The following is a 21,663-nucleotide window of genomic DNA, read 5'->3' on the forward strand; positions in this document are numbered from 1 at the left end:
CAAGCCACCAAATGACAAAAAAAAATCAGAGTTGGTAAAAGAGAAGTGTATGGGACTTTCAAGGAAAAGAGGCAAGAGGGAAGAAGCATTATCTTTAATTTATAATCAAGGGAGAATGAGAGTGGAAAAAGTGCCAGAAGACCACTCCTCAAGTGTCAAATCCACTTAGATTGCAAGGGAGGAGGTTAACTTCTTTTGCCATACATAAACCATACACAAAACATCAATATTTTTGGTGAGAATAATAATAAAAAAGGGAAATAATCAATAGCATCTTTCATCAGAATCAGCTTCAATGTCTTTGTCATGCCCTAACCCAAGCATTAGTGCTGCTGTTTGATTCAGGCTGCTCTTCCCACAGCATAAAGAGTTACAGCACATGTGAGGTTAATTCTGCAAGTTTAGTTCCATTTCCCACTGAACATTTTTTTCATGTATTTCAAACAGTGCAAGCAAAGAGACATTGTTTTACTTGTAGAAACCAAGCATAAAGAAATCAGGACTGAAATACCAGGACTCCCTCATTAAAGATGAAATACAGATGCTGTATGGTGGAGTTTTGTAGGCAGACTCGCAGAGTAAAACTGCCTTAGCCTGTGTGAGCTCAAGGGCCCAAGCAGATTTCTCTGTACCCACACTGCCCAGCTTTGCAGTTCAGAGATTCCTTGTTTTGTGCTCAGTTCTTTGGCATTGGATGAAATTCCATGCACTGCTCAATATCAGACTAGTTGTCTGAATGGGAAGTCAGGTTTAAATAGTTTAAGGACAGAGGAAATCTTTCTTTCTAAATAAATATCACAAAAGCCAAATACTCATTAAAACACTGTTTGTGTAGGAAAGAAGCCAGTAAAATCCTGCATAAAGGTGCTGAGCCAGGCTGTAAGATAACTGAGTTTTCTGATGCAGACCCCTCTGATGCAGCTTGTGGAGCCTTCCTCAGCAACAGCCAGCAGGACCTTCTTCAGCAACATTAGTCTGAGGAATGAAACTATGGGGTTTGTGATGGGTGTTCCAGATGGGTCTGCCAGAAATCCAGCTTTCATTCCCTGCTGTTAATCAAGATAGTGAGGTTTAGCTCCAAGAGGATCTGTCTGGTACGCTGTGAGGATCCCTCTCACCCCTGCTCCCAGGACTTAAATGCAAAATATGTAGGTGGCCCCTTGGACACATGTTCTTTATCCTCTTCCTCCAGTAATACCCCAACCCCTCTGCTACAGGATCTCTTCAGCCACATGAATTTTGTGGCCCCTTGTTGGACATAAGCACAAGGTCAGTGGGAGGCATGGTGGGTCTGAAAAGCAGCTGTGCCTACAGGTTTCCAACAGTGGGAGGTCTGAGCCACCTCAAGCAGAACTGGGAATTGAACCAAGGACTTCCATAACCTGTTTTCCCAAGTGAAAACACAATATTACTCCTCTGGAAATGACAGAGACAGGTTCTGTTAGGAGCAGGGGGATCACTGCACCCTTGAGGAGTGTGTGAGTACTCTTCAGCTCACTGACGGTAACTCTGTACTGCAAGGTGGCTGAAGTTGAGCCTGTCTGATTGGAAGCCTATTTGATGTCTTCCTAAAAATCACAGTAAAGTAACTTTCCCAAGGTTGTGAGGAAAACCTGTGACATTAAGGGCCCCATTTTGGGATGAAGTTTTGTGTCAGCTTCTAGCTTGCTTGAAACCTTGTCAAAAATCATGCAGTGCCCTGATGGATCCTGGCATGAAGCTATACTGGTACAGCCTCAGGTTGGAAATTATTTCACTGGCCTTTATTCACCAAAATATTTGCCCTTCAACCTAACCTAGTCATATATGGTCCTGCTGTGGCCAGTAAGGACAGACACCTCCAGATGGCAAATCATCCAATCCCAAGAGAAACATCTAAGCTGCTACTTGCCTTTCCCCATGGACTATAGGTAGACTGGGTAACTGCTTCTGGCTAGATGGTTAAGAATGAATGAATTGAATCCCAGATTAAGCCACAGAATCTTAGTCTCTGTAGAAAAGCTGCTTTGGCTGGGTGAAAACAGCATTTTCCCTAATGCATGCACTCCCCATGCACTCACAGCTACCCTCTGGGTAGCCCTGAGCCATGCTTATGGCTTCTTCGAGCTGGAGCAACCTTTAGATGTAAGAGTTATATTCAAAGCTACCTTCCAGCTTTCCATTTGTGCCACAAACAGGGCTGTACAGTGGTGAAAGGATGTACTTTTTGTCACAGGATGGCATTATTCTTGTTTTATTGTCTCTATTGCTGGGACAAAGGTTTATGGAAGAGGTGTGTCTATTGCTCATTTGGCACCCAGTGCTGAGAGGCTTGGGAACAGTCTGATCTTTATTATCAAAGTGTTTCCTGGCCTCACAAATTGCCAGGTAAAATTCTATAGCTTATGAAGAAAGCCATACTAAACAGCCATAATGGTTCCTTCTGGCTGTTTAAGAACATTTTTTCTCCTTACATTAACTTCACACCTGTTTGATCCCTCTAACTTAATGTAATTGCAAGAGAGAATTGGACCTTCTGAAATCATGCCTTTAAAGCTCACTCTGAGATGGATGTGCAGAAACTAAAGTCACTTCTCCTGATGAGGGTTTACTCAAAGGATCAAGGTGCAATGTGTACAAGTTCTTCCTTACAGGAGCAAGAAATTAATGGAAAAATGAACATAAATCCTAAGTCTATCAGGGATGATCATGCACTGTGCTGTCTATAAGATCACTTCTTCATACAAATGCCACAGCCCTCTAGTTTTCCACTGATCTTATACAAGCGGGTTTTTTCCCAAAACTTTGTTCTTGCTGCTGTTCAAGTTTCACCACCCTTACGTGGTACTTTCTAAATGTGCAATTCACAGTTGAATGGGAGGTGAAGTCACAACCGGGGCCATGGAGAGGGGACTCACAAACATCTCTGTGTCTCTCCAAACACCTTCTCCCTCTTCCTCTCCTATCCTGGCTTGCAGCACATGGAAAGCTTTTGTCATGGAAGATATTCGTGGGCAGGAAGGAAGCAAGGACTGTGGCCAGGAGCCATTGTGGTCACCTGCTTGGACTTTCACCTCAAAGGGCAACCAACCAACAACCCCAACGTGCAGCCAACCAAGCTGAGCATATTTGCATGCAGAATTCCTCCAGTCTTTGGGGCTGGGGAGTGCAAGACATTTGCCCAGGCTGCCTCCAACCCAAGAGCCTCAAACAACAGCAGCAACAGGATGGTGCCAGCGAGAGCTGAGCCAACATTGTGCTGGATGTGCTCTGTGCTGCAGTACATCTGAGGCATGCCATTCTTCCCACATATATTGCTGTACCCACCCAGTTATGAAAGAGCACTTGGCCGCCTGCCCTGCTGCTCCAACATTGCATCTTTATCCTGAATTAAACTCCAGTCCAAACTCTGCTAATATTCCTTTCCGTTATTACTGTCTGGAAGAAGAGGACTCTAGTGGTTTAAGACTGGAAAGATTCTGAGGCAAGTGCCAGCACAGCAAGAGGCAGGTGAACGTGTTGCTCCTGGTTCAGTTTAGCTTGTGCAGGTTAGGACCAGTAATGAAAATGCTACTAGAGAGGCATTAACTGATGATAACAACCACACTACTAAGCCAGCCTCTATAGTAGGTTTGTTTTCATATTTCCTGAAGAGAAGGGTCAGTCACAAGAAGCAGGGAGGAAAGGCTGTGAGTAGGAATGCAGTAGCAAAGAGGTCAAGGATCCTGGGCCCTCCCAGAGAGATAGGGTTGTGTCTTGTTGGGAAAGGCAGGATGACCCAATCTCCTAAGGTTAGACAAGCAACCAGGTGCTTGCATACGCTGGTCACACCTTCCTTTTAATATACAGGTATTTTTCCTTCACGGCTGATTTCTTCGCATTTGCCCTTATTGTCCTTACACGAAGAGTGTAACCTAACTTTGGGACCTGGCTCAACATCCTTTCTGTCTGCAGGCCATTTAGAGAGGGCTTACCAATTTACAGTATGAGAATACCAGAAAAATGGCCAGTGTGAATGGACCATTGTACTCAGTGCCTTTATGGACGTGACTTCACATGGATCTACGCTGGATCTGTGTCATTAAATGAAAGCAGTAAGGAAATGAGAAATGGAAAACAAAAAACCCTCTGTAAATATTAACTCCTGCAATGTTCAAAAAGCAAGAGAAAGATGGCTGTTATCAGTTCTTTGTATGAATTTATTCCAAATAGGGCCAAATATCACTGAAGATGTTGTTTCTTCATGTTTTTAACCAGAGGGGCTTGTTCTATCACTAACATTACACAGTATCTTTGTGGGGACACCCTCTCCTGGGATGTGTTGAAAGTGGCACTAATTACAGTAACTGCCACTTATCATGGTCTAAGAGCCAGAAGAAGGTGATAGGGATGTGTAAAACAGATATGACCTTTTCTCAATATATTTGAAACAAAATTTATGCAAAATTGAAGTAGGGTGTTGAGGACAACACATGCTGCTCCAGGGGCTCAAAAATGCCACATGAACAGAGGGTGAAGTGTCCTTCATGTCAAATGAGAGCATTATGAATTTGTAAGAGCCTGTTTGTATTACCTAGGTGTTTGAGTTACAAGATGCAACATTTGGCTATGGATGTAAAGGCAATTGTTTATTGTATATTTTATGACTGTTTATAAAAGTGGTTTGAAGAAAACAACAGAATACGTAACACATTTTATTTCCCCAGGTCTTTAGTCCATCAACTTTTTATTATTTCAAGTGGCTAGACTAGAAATTTAAATCATTATTATTTATATTAGAGATAAAACTAAGGATTCAGCTGAGCTCCAGGCTGCATTATGAAAGTTGCTGTGTCAGGGTTTGAGAATGGTCTTGATCTGAAATACAAAAGGATCAAGACAGGTTGGTTAATCCTATGATTAAATCTTCTCACAAGCCTTGTAAGAACAGGTCTCCACTCAGGGTCCTACTGCAAATTCCTTATGTGGCCACAGTCAGCCTTTTGGGGTTATTTTTTGAAGGTATGTATGCCAAAAAAACCCGCAAACACCATATTTAAGATGTTAGCATTTATGGATGCCAAATCCCCTTGTAGATTTAAGTGCCATAATGTTGAGATTAATTTGAAGATACTTTGTGACCTGAGTGGGTTAAATTTCATCAATTCCCACCTGCTGAGATCTGCAGCCTTCAGTTCGTTCACCATGAAAGATTCAGTCCAGGTCTGTAATGGCTGAACTTTATTTGATTGATGTTCAAAGGTTTAGTTGGTAACCATTGCTATTGAAACATCATTCTGGTTACCAAAACCAGAAAGGACAGGTGTTTGTGTATCACAAAGCCATTGTCAGGTGAGGAGCTTTTGGGGGCAGGTGTGTTGGAGTAGCTCACATACATGATGGCCAGAAGCAGAGTCTTTGTCGAGCAGAGAGAAGAAGCACCAGGGCTGGAACAGGCTGGAAGACTAAACTCATCATGCTGAGAAGTGCTGCCCTAAGGCAAGATGTGGGGGTTGTAGAGGAGCTTGCCTTGCTAATGCCTACACTCTACCTGATCACAAAAGATTGTGTACCATGCTCTAGGGCTGGCAAGCCAGGACTTATCTGCTTAAGAACAAATTCTGATAGAGACTGGGTGCCATTTCTGTGCCTCAGGCTGCTGTAACCTATTCTTCTTCTGCAGCAGTTCTCACAGGATCTAAATCCAAGGTAGGGTTCTAGCTACCCTGAAATGTAGGATCCATTGCAAAATTTGCAGGCAACGGTGCTGGCAACCTAGGAGTTGCCTCTGGGCCTGGCATGTGCTTAAACTACTCATGAGCTATCTGGGCTCCTCAGCTTGATTTCCATCCTTGTTTGACTCATACTTTATTTCAAGGATTGTTTGCATTTTTATGCCTCTGAGACTAGGTCCCGTGGGAATCCTTCCCAAACTCTCTGCCTTGACCTCTTGTACTTCCAGCACATAACCCCTTCTCAGAAGAGGTCATTTGATCCTCCACCATAAATACATGAATCAACACCTTATGCTTTCATGGGACTTCGCCTGAGTTTTCTAGATTCCCAGCACCTCTGAAGATGGATTCAAGTCCAGGTTTGATGGAGCCCCAAACAACTCAGTCTAGGGGGTGGCATCCCTGCCCATGGCATAAGGCTGGAACTAGATGGTCTCTAAGGTCTCTTCCAACCAAAACCTTCTTATGATTCTATGGTTCTACAGTTCAGATCATTGTACTATAGTGAGGTTTGAGGGCAGAAATGAGAGGAGCACTTTGAGAAAGCTTAACCAATTCTCCAGTTATACCATCAGTCAGTTACAGGTGTCAGCTTGACCTTAGCCAGTTAATTAACTCAGCACCCATTATCTGAAAGACATCTCATCTTACCAAGTAGTTTACAGAGGTGGATACCTCAGAGATGGGTAACAGGATGGAGTGATGGTACTGCTATAATTCTCTTCTAGCCCTGTGGGGAGACCAAACACCTCTCTCGGGTGTTTATTTGCCCATGACTGAAATAAGTTCAGTCCCATCCTAACTATGGAAGGCAGACTGTGAAAATGAAGCTTATGTATTCTTATGAGAGTGCCTGTGAGTCAAAAAACCCTATAAATGCGTAGGAATTCACAACTACTACCCATCAAAGCTCATTTTCACTTATCTGCACTTTCAAAATAAAGAATATATCTGTGTGTGTGTACTCACACCAGCAACCAGAGGTAGTATTTCAATAGGAACCTGAAATATCATAGGTTGTTCAGTGGAGAGGTCAGTGCAAGTTGCTGGCAGTCTTAATTCATTACACTTTTGGGGTAGATGTTACTTCCTGTGACCATGGACCAGGTAGAGTAAGCAATACCCATAGATGTATAACTAATGTACAGATATCAAAGGCCTTTTTGCTTGTATGTGGTCCACTAGTCTGTCTGTTGGATGATATGTCTGGGCATGTACCTGATATTAACCTGGTTATCCATCAAAGAAAGTATGTGCCCCTGAAAATAACCCAAAGAAATCATACTTCCACTAAAATAAGATGGATGTGCTGGCCAAAGTCAAAGTACCCTTTCTGTGCCTCTGATCTGTGAAACAAGTACCTTCAATCATGAAGTATATAAAAGAATACACACTTAAAATGTATTAGATAATAGGCAGGTTTGCAAAGATACATGGAAAATTGTCCAGTGTGGTGAAAGATGAGTTGCCAGGGAGGTCTGAAGCCAGATGTCTGTGCTGACCCTTCCTTCTTTCTCCCTGTTCTGCGAGGCACAAAGATCTGCCTCGGCCAGGGAGAAAGGAGGCTCCTGAAGGACTGTTGGGCACCAGCCCCAGCCTTTCACACATCTCAGTACTCTGTGGCTTCAGAAGTGGAGTGGCTAGGATGGGAAAGGATGGCTGCTCTGTGCTGCTTGCTGGGAAATGAATGGATGGACCAACACCTCCCAGCTCCTTGGCTAAACCTGGAGTTTCTCATTCTCCTCTCTGATGTGGTTTTGCAGTTTACCAGAAATGCTGCAGCTGCCCAACCCAAAGAACAGAGAGCTCTAGACATTACGGCAAGAAAACATCACTGAGTCTTGCTGATTTGCAATAATGCTGCTCCATCCTGGGTGTTATCCTGAGAAACTTAAATTTCTCAGTCCCTCGGGGCTTGTGGTGAAGTGAATGGCAAAGACGCAATCAGTTCAAGAGCAACAAAATTGGGATTTTATTCAGGTAGGTGTTTTTTCCCCTCCCAGAAATGCGATGAGGCCATATCCTCCACTGCAATCAAACAGCACTTGTATTTTCCAGTAACAATTCCCCTGACCCTGCTCCAGTACACAAATCAACACACACATAGATGCACAGAGTCCAATTAAAAAAAAAAACAACACCAAACACCACCACCAACTTTCTTTGAAATCATTTTGGCCAGGATCCTTTTATTTAACAGAAATGTTGTGTTACAGTGCAACAATACATCCTGCATGCCAGAACAAGAAGAATGCCACTTTTGTGTAGGTAGGGAAATAGTTGTGATGTACAAAAGAGATACTGTTTTTCCATCAGTTTGGCCAAACTTTACACTTAGCTTCTCATGTCGGGAGAGGGTGTGACAGCAGCAGATAGGATGTAGCCTTTGAAACTCCATCTCTGCAGAGAAAAGACAGATGGAATCCAGCTGGCGGATATCACACACGTTTTCTGTTCTCCTCGATATCGCAGATCTGATAAACACAGAAGAATAACAAGCCTTTATAGAATGCAGATGAACAGAGGAGCCTATCTGTATGTAAAAGAGAAGGGCCTCAGTTGACTGAATACTTATTTCGCCTAAATGAAAGTTAACTCCCACGACCTCATAAAGCGAGAATCTACCTGTTGGAGGCACATATTTGATTATACATCCTACAAATTTCTTGACCTCCCATGGCTGTTGTTATCCTGATCTCATTTAACATCATGCCATGTCAGACTGACATGGATATCAAGGAAAGGTGATGCAGGAGGAGAATGTCCTGCAGGAGTTCACTGGGTTGTGTGAATCTTTGTCTCAGAGAGCACGATTGCCAGTCATCCAAAGTCTGCACTCTGGCTTTTAAAATAAGATCTTAGAGACCTGGGAATAATGTGCTAAGACAAGTGTTGTCTGGTGATGGGAACCAGGAAATGGTAGCTGCGAATACCTGAGTGCAAATGACTCATCCAGTGACCTCCTTTGGCTTCACTGTGTCCTCCTGTAACCTCCTCATCTTTCCTGCTTCAGACAGAGCTGCAAGGCTTTGTTACCCAGAGGATTCTGTGATATGATTCTGTGCTCTCCAGCAAACCTGCCACAATTAATAAGAGAAGATGCCTAAGTAGCACAGGCTATTACTGTTGGTTTCACCTGTGCAGATATTGGGTCACGTTCTAAAATGGTTTTGATTAATAGAGGGTGAATTCTGATCTCCTTTTACCCAGTAAGGCAGCACTATCTTAATGGAAAGTGAAGCCATGACAGAAGGTGGCATTATGATAGTTTAGATTTCCTCCCTATCCAAGGGAGGAAATTTTGTGAATTCCACAAAGAGGTAAATTTTAAGTGTATATTCATTTCATTCACCCCTGTACTGGAATGGTACTCACATATCTTTTCTCTGTTTTCTCTTGTATAAGTTACAGTGAAGCATTCCCTTCTTTCCCTGCTATTCTTTTATGGAAAAAGGAATTGGTGTCACACAAAAGAAATCCCCGAAGACAGACCCTCTGTCAGTATCAGCAAAAGTCTCAATTACATCTTAGATGTCAGGTCCTGAGCTTGGCCTAGTGCTACCATTTAAATCTATTTGTAATTTGTGAAGTCATGGGAATAGGTGTTTCTTTTCTTTCTCCTCAAAAGAAGCACTGAAACCCATTTACAAAAGACTTTTGGACTCTTGAAAGACACCCTGAAATACATATAAGATCACAGGTTGCTACAGAAATGGAGATTATTGGACCTTAAAATCCTGTTTCCAACAGCAGCTACATCTGCTGCTCCAGAGCATGTTGCAATCATTTGTTACCCCGAAATCCTACGGAGCCCCTCTGCTTTTGGCTGCTGGATTTCAAACCATGAAAATAAACCCACAGTAGTGAGATACCTAAAATCAGAGGTAATTTTAAGAAGATTTACCCAAAGCCAATTGCATCAAGTAGGCAAAATCTACTCATAACTTTCACTGAATGACTTCACTCATTTCTTGTGTATTTTTTTACATCAGTTTTTCAAAATGAAATTCGGGGTTTGCACAAGCCTAGCTCCTGGCTTTATGTCTTTGTCCATTTTGAAGCATACAAAGCATCGTGTCGAATTTAAGCCTAAGTCTCCAGTGCCTTTGCCTCCTGTGTACTGTACTACACACTGGAAACACCTCCTCAGTTCCAACTCTGGTTTTCCTGTTCAGGACAGCAAGCATCTGCCATATAATCCACCTGCTGTCTGAAAATCACAGATCAGGAGAGAACTGCTTCTCCCTTGAAGAATATAAAATTTTTGCAGATGATAGGTCTCATCTGTCTGATAACAAGATAACCACAGAGGCAGAAATTGGATTAGATATGCACTTTGAAAGGGAATTGTTTCCTGTATCCTTTAAATTTTGTTTTGTGTTTTCTGAAGTCAGTATAGTGACTTTCCTAACATTATTTCCCAATTTTCAGCCAATAAAAATCATGTTGGTTATAACATTAGTAGAGAATACAATATACTAAGGGCTTTGGGATCATTCTGGACGTATGGATGCTTCCATAGTTTCCTATTATTTTTCAAGTGTCATTCATTTATCTCATCTTTACCCAAATTTGATTTAGATTAAAAATGTTCTTGGAAAGAAAAGGGGAAAAAAACCACCCATTAATAATATCTCCTAATGCTTGGAATGGTTTTCCAGGAACACATGCTCTGTGGAGGACTTTGTGTTTTGTTGCTTTAAATACATGCCGTGTACCATTTGGGAAGCCTGAATTCTAAATGTCCTTTCTATATAAGTACACAGCATGGAAAGAAGAAAAACCTAACCTAAGCCTGAAAGAAGTGAATTTGGCATTTTAGAACATAGACTGAGCAGTGACAAGTTTTGTAGCAATCATACACAATGGAGAAGCTCTTCCTGTGCAATGCGGTATAGGTTTATCAGTTCCTAAGCCCGCTGATTTGAGAATTTTAATAGATTGTGTTTCATAAAGTACTGATACTTTCAATTTGAAATCACAAAGGTATGAAAAGCCACACAGCTACAGCCACTACTTGTTCTGCTGCCCTGAGGAAACAAGTTTTGCTTTCCAGATGGATTTCTCTGGAACTCACTTTTTGCACTGGCACCTGTAACACAGTTTATGAAGCTTCTGAGAAACCTGCCCTGCTGTCTGAACTTTGTCCCAGGCTCAAAACTGCTGTGAATACAGGCCTTTGCCACAACCCACCAACAGCAAAGAGATCAGAAACTGCAGCAGGATGAAAACAAAGCACACTGAAGCCCTGAGTAGCTGCAAAAATAAGCTTATCTTGTTCTCATGCCCGGAACAAAGTTGTAGACTCACCACTCATGTCACCTTGAACTATAATGGCTGTTGACAGTGAAAATAACAGACTCTACCACGAACAATTGAGATGCTAAATCAAGGAAATGAGTGAAAACAAGGAAATTTCACCTCTACATTTCGTTCTATTCTCTCTGTGGACTTTGTGCCTGTAGTTGCTGGTGGACAGCTGCTACGCTGTCCTTTGGTTTGATCCCAGTTGATATATGTTGGGCTGAATCACACACTCAACAAATTGGAGCTGAATTGTTGGGGTCAGTGAGCTGATGGAGGCTGGGAAAAGTTGTGCTCATGGGATGGGATGTGCAAGCTGGAGATGTGCTGTTAGCAAAGACTACTGATAACTGATATTTCTGCTCCTTTAACGAAGTGGAAAACATGAGCCTTATGAAAAATGTCTCTTGAGAACTGGCTGAAGAAAATAGGGGCATTTACCCTATTTCACTTCACTGGGGCTATTAAGAACCCTCAAATTTTTCTGTCTATTATTTGACTACCTTTCATTGGGCTTAATAGAACTATACAGCTTACAATCATAAAATCACTACTTATTGCCAAAACATGCAGCAATAGATTTGGTCTAACTTTCTAGAAGGTTAAACATTAATAGCATTTACCACGTGCTGTTGCAGTGCTTTTCCCCAGTTCCCTTTGCTGGACAGGCAGCTGTCAGTCACTTGTCCTTTTGCTTCTTGAGACAGGTTAAACATTGATCCTCATCAGCTTCTGCTTCTTCCCCTTTTTTCTCTTTGCCTAATTAAGGTTCTATATCTTCTGATGTTTCTGGATTTTTCTCCAAAGCTTTGACGACATCTTTGTTTTGAACAATCTGTCCTGACTCCTTTCTCACCACTATGTCCTGCTTTCACACTTTACATGTGTTAGTGGTCTATATACCCACACACAGAATAAAGGGCTCTGAGTCACTAGTAAAGCAGAGGATTTTCTAGGGAGTTATATATCTATTTTCTGGACAGAGTAAGAGATCTTAAACTCTACAGACACAAACCACAGACTATTTCCTCAACATAGATAAAATCCCTGTGGGAAGATGGATCTTTTTAATGCCCTAGTCACTTACACATGTGTTTTATAAACAGCAATATGGCTTACAATTCAGTTCCTACATCCTTTCACCTTCATGGATCTTCCCAAGAATTTTCCCAACTATATGCTTCATATCATTCCAATGCCCACTAGAAAACACTGTCGTGTAACATCAGTGGTATATGGTCTACAGTAAAAGGGGAAAGGAAGTTCTGGGACATTCTACTTGCCAGAAATAGTCCACAATATATTCTGTGCCCCAGAATGAGAGGCCTCATTGCAAAACTTGTCAAACTAGAATGGGAATCCCACATAATCAGTATCTGGTAGTAGGTATTCATCTGGTAGTTCCACTTAATATGTTGTCGCTAGAAATATGAATGAGAGCAGAATTTGGCATCAGTGCTATCAGTTCTCTTCCTTTGGTTACCTGCTCCTCACTGCACTTGGAAGTAAAGAATATGGCTTACTGACTTCCTTTATTCTCCCCTTCTCAGTTTTTTTAAAGCTTTTGAATTATTGCTTTGTAAAAGAGAAGGGAAAATACTGAAGAGAGGCACAAGGTGAAAGAAGCACATCCCCAGGATTCAGTAGCAAGTAACTTGTCAACTTGACTGCTTTCTAGACACAAGAAAAAATTGTCTGTGAAAAGGAGAGGAAGAAAACACAGATAGAGAAGGTCCTTTTAGTCTAGCAGAAAAGAAGCATCCCAGGACCAGATTAAAGCCAGATTCATTCATATGAAAAATAAGTCAGAAGCAAAGATGATTAACCATTGGAACAATACAGAGGGAAGCTGTAAGATCATTCCCTGTGTCCTGGTCTCTCAAATCACAACTGTATTCTCTTCTGTAAAACATGCTTTGATTGAAGAAATTTTTGGACTTGACACAGAGGAGGTCAGACTAGATAAGGTGATCATTCCTCTGTCCTTAAAACTCTACAAATATGTACCTTCAGAGAGAAAGGCCAGACTGTGGTTGCAGTCTGGCACAGGGAGACCAGAAATTTCGGTTCAAGGCCTGGCTCTGTTACAGATTTCCAGAATAACCACAAGGAAGTTGTGCAGTTTATCTGTGCCTCTGTTCACCATCTGTAAAGTCTGGAGAATAATCCTTCTCCTGTTCAGATTTTAGCTATTTGGGGTATGGAAAGCAACTTATTAGGTGTCGGTACAGACCTTTCCTAAGGTCTTCAAAGGAAAGTCTATAAGCGTCATTGCAAAGCATCTGTATCCACGAGGAAAACTTGATTGTACAGAAGGAAAATATATTAGTAGGGAGATAAATAAATACTTTGCTTTCAGCAGTAGCCTCCTGAGTGCAGTTAAAAAGAAACATGTCAGAGCATGGGGATGGTCACTCAGCCAGAGAATTATGATTTCATCTCAGGATGCTTCTGGATACAAATAACATCCAAGGCCTCTTCATGAGGGAGCCTCTCACTTCCTCCAGTGGCATTTGCAACATTGCACTCATTTATGTTCTCAACAACAATAATCAAATGACCAGTGTCTGTCTCTGTCCATGCACAATGAAGACTTGTGCTCTCTTTGCTTAGCTAAGAAACTTCATGAGCTTCTGCCAAGAAGTGAAAGATCATTTTGAATGGCTGGAACAAATTCAAACCATGTCCCAGAGAGCTGGAAGGCTCACAGGCCTGTCTACTGCCCAGCTGCTCCTCCTTTCCCTACATCTTCATTGTGTCTATTGGTCTGTATCTCTGCTGGAGCTAAATTATCTGCCTGCTCCACCTGGTAGCTGGACATGCTTCCAGCTTCGCCCTTTGCCTGTCACTGGGGCTGAAATGTGAATAGCTTTTCATGGCATGTAGGAAGTGGGTTTTAGGAAATGAGCTGAGCATGAGCTGGGCTTCTACTCAGCTAGGGAGAAAAGGACTGCATCCCAGCTGAAACCTCAGAGCAACATCTCAATGAGTCCTTATGTGAGCTGTTGTTAGTTACGTCTACTCCAGAGGGAATGGGAACTTAGACAGCGGTCTCTTGCTAAGATTCAAAGTACACATAAGGTACTCTTCATTTCAGAAGCTTCCAGGCTGAGGAAGGGTCAGCATGGACTTGCATATATAACAACACATATATATGTATATATATATATATATATATATATATATATATATAAAACATGTTGTAACATAATGTGCATAACTACACTTCACATATATAAGGGAAAGCATAGATTTCTTTCTCTACAAAGATAACTACCTCAGCGGTGAGTTACAGTCTTACTAAGGCACTTTCTTTAAACAGAGAAAACAGGGCTAACAAAAGAAAGCAGTAGCCACCAACACACAGATTTTCTTGGACTATGCTAAGGGTTGCAAGGAGAATAATAGGCACCATTGTTTCCAGTTCCCCACTACTCCTAACAAACCTCATCAAGCTACAAGCATGACCAGTATCAGAATAAGGCACTGAAAGATACATGAAGGGTTGGAGAAGGAAAGGAAGAGACAGCTGTTGGGATAAGTGGAGAACTTACCAGAAATACAGTAAGACAGATCTCCACAGAGCTCCACAGAGCTAAAAGATGCACTTGTGTTATGCTGCCAAGCCCTCCTTGGCACAATGTCCCTGTATGTGATCCTCTTAGTCTATCGCTGGTTCTCTGCGATATGTGTCTATCTGGTTTCTCACGGCTGCCATAAACCCTTCTACTGCACTAATCTCATTTAACAGTTCCACTGGCTTGAAAAGAACCCAAGTAAAATTGCTGTGCAATTTCTGCTAGCATTATTATGGCCGTATCACTTGTCAGCTTTCATAAACAAGATAAATATAGTTAAACTTAAAGCATCAGATATGAAGAAATTTGGCACGTTACAGCAGCCTATCAGAAATAATTTTTGACAGGTACCTTATAAAGAAAGAAACAGGAGGATGCCAGTGAGGATAATAACTTCAAATTTCTCTTTTTGCAAAATTCTTTTGCCCAAGAAGGCTGCAAGAACTCGGTGTTCGCTACCCTACCTTTTCATCACCATTAGCTCACTCTGCTGTCACACACAGCAGCCTGGACCTGGACTGACTCCCTAAAAGCAGTGAGTTTTGGTGTCAATCTCAGTATCTTATTCTCTCATCTCAGAGTGCATCACTGGGATCCAGCTACCTGGAGGATAAAAGGCAGAATGTCAGCAGGCATGCAAAGCTGAAAGGAGTGGGGGAAATGTTAGGGCACAGGGAAAACCCCTACTCACAACTGATTTCTAACATGTTTGCACAGCGAGAGGACATCCCATCTGAAGGACCTGTGTGAAAGATCATCCCCCACTCTTCCCCACACAAGTGGTTGGTTTGTGCCTGCAGCTAACTCTGTGCTCCAAAGAAGACAAGAATCTCCCCTCCAGCACCCGCAGGAAAAGACCAAGCCCAACAAATCTCCCCACACCCAGGAAGTACTCATGGCTCTCTGCTCCCTTATCACCTCCTGAAGCAAGGTGATGGAGAGGTGGGATGGGGGAAGGTAAGCTCACAGCCCCACACTGTGCTGACCAGGGTGTGCCAGCAGCAGTGCAAGAGGCACAGGGAATGACATGCTCGGAGACAGTCCATGGGGTAAGTCTGGGTCCCCCTTTGCTGTCAAGCCCTGAGCTCTCTCAGACCACATGGAGGTCAAACCAGGCACAGAAAACATGAGTTGGCTGTGCTGAGATGTGAGCCCATGGCTCCAGGGAAAGTAGGTGCTTCCTAATGTAAAGTTAGGACACTTTCTGGAAGAGATTCAAAGATCACAGGAGAGACTGTATTAGCTCCTAGCCAAAGAGGAAAAACCAGCCCTAAAAATAACTGAATTATAAAGGCCAGTGACAGAGGTCAGGCCATTGATGCTCAGAAGAAAATGTGGCTGGTTTTTACCATTGTCTGAGTGCTGTATAGTCAATATCAAACTCCAGTAATGATGTACAGTTCTTGTTGCTTGTGCAACTGTAAAATAGGATGGGACAGATTTTCAGCATTAGCAGACTTTAGGACATTTATGATGTCTTTTTGTTCAGAAGAACTGAACATCAAAGTCTTGACAGAGATACTTGTGGGGAGAGGTGTTGAGATTTGAGGGTGGCAGATGGGGCAGACAGATCATGATGGTATGATCGGATAAAGAGCTTTTTGTCTTATGACATCTTGCTTTTGAGGAAATAAAATTCCCATCTCTCCACACTTGTACCTTTCCTCTTGCAGTAAAGAGTGAAAAACATACAATATTTCTGGTGGAAGCTGATGGAAAAATATTTTCCTGTCTTAGACTGGGGTAAAGCAGTTGATTATGTTGTCTTCAAACATTTCAATTTCCTGCAAAGAAATAAAGATTTCCACTAGTCCTGTGTCTAAACTGTGTGACAGATGAATTTGAACCTCAGTTTGGATTCATGCTGAAGGTCAATCCAGTTGATCCAGGTGTAAATAGGCATATTCTCCTTAAAGATAGGAAGATCAAGGGTGACTGATAGGCAGTCAAGGGTGATACCAGCTTTTTCTGAGCTGCAGGCTATGAAACCCATGCACCTTTAGCACTGCAGATCTTACCACATTGACTTGAGACAAGCTTTGGGCAAAGAAACATCTGCAGTCTCAAAATGAGCCAGAACACATACAGTTTTGGCACCCCAAATTATCTAATGCCCAGGAGCAATCAGGGAAAGTAAGTAAGAAAGAAACTTCTAGTTAAAATGGGCTTCACCACTTTTGCTATCACCCTGGCTCCCTACTGACTTCCTACCAGATCTTCTGACTGTGGTTTTAGTGGATGACATATGTATGCAGAGAGAGTATTTTCCCACTGATTAGTTACAGTAATTTCTGGAAAGAGTAATAAATAATCTAGAAAAAATACATGCTAGCATATTTGTCTCTGAAGACAGCTATGACCTGTCAAGTATCAGCCAGTCATTATTGATCAGAATATTAATTTTATAAGTTTATGTACTTTCTGAACATTTACAGCCTTCTTTCAGCTGATTAGAAGTCACTATTGATAGTACACAATATTTTACTTCATTAAAAAATATAGTCCCGGGAGCACTGATGAGTAAATGGCCTCAATCTGTCCATGTTTATGTAGAGAGTTTTCCAGATCTTTAAGGACTATAAAAATGAAACAAACCGAGCGTGTGTCTTAGAAGGGTAAGAAAACTCTCTATCATTCATCTTTGGCCATTGTGATAAGTCACTTTGCCAATAAAGGAGAAAGGGAAGAAGAACTGGTACAATTCTCCTTGGAGAACAACCTTCACCGTTTTCTCATACACCACTTCAGGCCTTAGCAATGATCTTATTAAAATGACTGCTACTGTTGTTCAGAGTTGTCCTGAGGCCATGGCAAGCAAACCGGATTTCAACCAGTTCTGCTTTCCTCAGCCTCTGACCTCCCACGTGGATCACAGCTGGGCTGGACCTGAGCTGGCTGGTGGGATGGCTTCAGCTGCTGCTGAAATTACAGAAATGTCCATGACAAACCAATTCTGCGTGTGTGAGAGAGAGAAAGCACAAGAATCGGGGAATCTTGCATCAAAAATATGTTTAAAAGTGACATTCCACTTTAATCCCGAGTTGCAACCATAATCCATATCTCTCTTTGTTTCTCCTCTCTGGCACAGGAGCCCTGGTAGTTGTTTTGTCCATGGTTATAGAACAGCTCCTGAGCTGCATAGAATCCTGCTCATTCTGGTTTTTACCACCTGAAGCAAATGGACATGAACCCACAACATCCTTAGCTGCATTCCAATCCAACCAAAACACAGGCACTAATCATACGTTACAAAGTCCTTCGGCTGCCTCAGATGGAAAGATTTATGTCCTCAAAGACTTGGCCAGCCCATTATTGCTCATTCATTGTGTTTGCCTACAAGTTACAACTGCTCTTTCCATTAATTTTTAATGCGGTTCTAGCCTTGCCCCACTAAGCTCCGGGAAAACTGTAAAGGCACTGGCTGTTACTATGAACCTATAATCTCTTGGCAAAAGTAGTCTGGGCAGGCAGAGTCTCCCCCCCGTTGCATGACAGTTCACAGCACCATACTCTGACCCTTGTGCAAGAACCACATTTTTCTTCAAAGCAAATGTGCAGTTTACATGTGCTTCCGTCAGAGGCTTGAGCTGGAGAAAAGAGTAACATTTCCCAGACAAAGCATGTGAATTCAGTGAACATGTCTGAATCATTGTGGGTCTAGATGTGGTTTATTGCTATTCATAAAGCTCATTGCTATTCTTACCTAGTGTTTCTCCTCTCTTTCATTTTTGCTGAGTGCTCCTCATCTTGCTATCAGCAGTCCAAGTCCTGAGGGGAACTTTAATATTTCTAGGCCTTAGATTTTAACCCAAATCAGATTATATTACTATGATATTGAATTTAGTGACTCAAGATGTTTTCCATTCCAGTTGTTTCTATTTACGTAACAAATCCCAAATTGTCTCTTCATTCTAGCTTTCCAAACACCTAGATCTCCTTTGCAGGTGTATCCAAACTGGGAAGCCTGATGCCAAGTATCAGAAAACCACCTGCACAGCGACCACCATCAAAACACAGATTAAATTTTCGTAAATAAGCATGAGGTAGTTTGCCTGCTGCCATCAGTATGGTGTGTTGGAATGGCATGTAGATGCCCCTGCCCTGGAGCACAGGTTATTCACCCAAAATGCAGGAGATTCCTGCATGCCTCTGAACCACCAGTGGTTTCCAGAATGGACCCTAGGTGCTCAACAATGCTTAAGAATAGGCAAAAATGGAGAGAAGCTATTGCAAATCCTCATGGTCTGGGTTAAATTTCCTTCTTTCCCAAACAACTACTTTAGGCCCAGCAGCTGCAGCATTTCTGGTAAAGTACAAACCACATCAGAGTGGAGCAGCAGACACCCAGTTTTAGCCAAGGAGGTGGTGCCCTGGCATCCACTCGTTCCCCAGCATGCAGACCCAGCATTCGTCCTTTCCCACTGGGGACACCGTCTGGTGACCTCCTCAAACCAAATGCCAAATAGGCAATTCCCCTGGCCATGCCATGAGCAAGCTGAACAGTAGAGTCCTTTGCTGAGGCACCAAGATCTCCTCCCATTCAATACTGCATGGGGACCACAACTTGCCTCTGCTACAGTGGATGTTGCTCCATGGCATCCATAACCCCTGACTGCAAGGCACAGTGATATTCCCCAAAGCTCTCCCAGATAACTGAGGACTGTGTCCTGCCCAAGTGCATGTCTGAATCCAAGAAAACTCCAAGGGGCTGGAGTCCCCCCACTAAGCCTCTGTTCCCATGTGAAGGAGCTGTGGAGCAGGTGACTCAGGCACTCGAGGGATCCTCGGCACGAGTGAGTCAGTGCAGGGAGAGGAGCAGCTGCAGCTGGTGGAGAAGAAAGCCTGGGTGCTTTAAATCTAATAAATCATACACAGTGGCTGGGGAACTGGAAGGTCCACAAACCAGGGAGTGAAAAATTAGCCTGAATTCCTTGTTCCTCCTCCATTGCCTGCCAGCACTGTGCCAAGCACAAGGCAACAAGCACCATACCCCTGCTTCATTCACTTGTAGTCACAGCCTTTGAGGCCAAGAAAGGCTGTTACAGTTACCTGGCCTGACATCCTGCCTCACAGAGTAAACATTTTCTGCATAAAGCCTTAACCTGTGTTTCATGCAGCACCATACCTTGCATGACCCACGGGATCCACAGATATCGCCTCGGGTATTGTGGGTATTCAAAGTTCAGTTTGACCTAACAGGCTTCAGTATTTCCCTTCTTACTTGCTGTTTGCAGTCTCTCACCACAGGCAGCAAACTGATTGATTAATAAATGCAACAATTAATTTTCACCAGACAGTAGGAAAAAAAAATCAGGTTAGGTTCGTGGTTGGTAATCTGGAGGAAAAAAATCAATGTACTCAATAAAAATGAAAGCACCGTTCTCTTGTTTATCAAGGAAGTTATTAAAGGTATTATGTATCAAAGAGTATGCACTGTGACATAAACTAGAAAACTAAGAGAATTTAAGTAGCTTGACTCTGTCCATATAATGGTGGTGAAACATATCTTCCATTCTTTATTAACTCATAGAAATTATTATCTTGTCAGGAAACTTTCAAGAGAAATTATTTTCAGAGACAGAAAGACTTTTTAGGGAGTCAGAATTATTTCCTCATGACACCTGTGTACTTTCTGGAGGAAAAAAAATCACCTTTGTGTAAAAAAAATGAGCCATTGGAGATGTAGGTTAAAGTTAAGGCTGGTATTTTCAAACCTGGTTATCCAAAACTAGATTTCTAGAAGGAAAAATTAAAAACTAACTAAATCAAGGGCCTAACAATTTATCTGAATTCTATGTATTTGTTTACTGAAGGGAGGCTGTGTATCAAATTTGGATCAGAAGGCATAAGCCAAGGAGCCACGAAGTCCCCAAGGGCAGCAAATCAGAAGGACAGTCTATTAACAAGTTGCACACTCTCCACCATCCATTCAAGAGCAGTTACATGGGTGAATGGTGGGAAGAAGGCAGAGCATGTCATGCTTGCAGCTGCTAAAGAGGCACATTGATGTGATCACACAGGTTTAATGATGTTGCTGCCCAAAGGACCTAAAACTTTTTAGTGCTTCTGCAAACTGTTCCTTAATATATTCTGGCCTGTGTCTGTGGCATCATTATGTTTCCTCAATGGGAAATTATTATGGAACAAATTAAATTTGAAGCAATAATTTTGCCTCTGTGTTGGCTATATTTTGGGCATTAATCCTCTAAAAGTGTCATGAATATACTAACTGTCAATGCATTGCTAATGAAAAACAAACTCCACTATATAATTATATGGTTTTTTCCATCTTATATAACATTGTGATAACACCTTCAGGAGAGGATGTTTCCTGAGTAACAGACAGAGGTTAATAACTTTGACTTTGCCTCTGGCCATACAAGCTCCTCCCAGTTAGACACCAGTTCCCAAGAAATATGGGAATTGTCTCAAGTATTATTGGTTTGACTCTACTTTTGATTCCATGCCAGCCACTAGGAATGGTGCCTCCTGTATCACAAAGAAATCTCTTGAGTAATAGATTTACACACTCCCACCTTATCTGGTACTTACATCTTGTCCCAGAAGTCAGAAAGTGGATTTACTGTGACAATAATTTCATAATAAACATGGCTGTAAGGGCAATAGAAGAAGGGTGGAAACCCAAAGCTGTTATAGCACGAGAAGGTACTCCCAGAAGCTGAAACAGGGGTTGGAGATTGCAAATGCAGCAAAGGCGCACAAACTCCTCGTGCTGTTCCCCAGCCCCTCCTGGAGCTCCTTGCACAGAGCTGGCTTGTCTGCACAGCACAAGGCAGTGCTGTTGAGCCACACAAGGTGTGGGCTTGCCTGCTCCTGGCAGAGGGATTAGGCAGGGAGAAGGACTCAGCTGTTTGCAGTTGTTCTGCAAGCTCACTTGAGGTGAATTGTTTATACATATTCCTCAGCTTACTCCAATTTACAGTCTAATACAAAATCTCGTCAGGCTAAGGCAGAGTAAATTCCAGAATAATGATGTGTTTGAGAGTCAGATATGCTGATCTAAGGACACAAAGGCATAGGAGTCACTGTTCAGGCCATGCATTAGAACATGAGCGTGAAGAAGATGA

The 21,663-nt window shown here is 42.3% G+C and overlaps 1 long non-coding RNA gene across 1 annotated transcript in view; it reads left to right on the forward strand.

Annotated features, from left to right (window-relative positions):
* The window catches only part of LOC127476147 (uncharacterized), a 48,111-nt gene extending 31,987 nt beyond the window's left edge, over window positions 1-16,124 (forward strand). Inside the window, exon 3 of the long non-coding RNA XR_007906483.1 lies at window positions 15,293-16,124. This is a non-coding gene — a long non-coding RNA (uncharacterized LOC127476147). The remainder of the gene's footprint in view (window positions 1-15,292) is intronic.
* The last annotated feature ends 5,539 nt before the right edge of the window (window positions 16,125-21,663 follow it).

Source organism: Manacus candei, unplaced genomic scaffold (assembly GCF_025592945.1).
Source record: "Manacus candei isolate 608988 ecotype Guabito, Panama unplaced genomic scaffold, ASM2559294v1 h1tg000048l, whole genome shotgun sequence".
NCBI classification, from domain to species: domain Eukaryota; kingdom Metazoa; phylum Chordata; class Aves; order Passeriformes; family Pipridae; genus Manacus; species Manacus candei.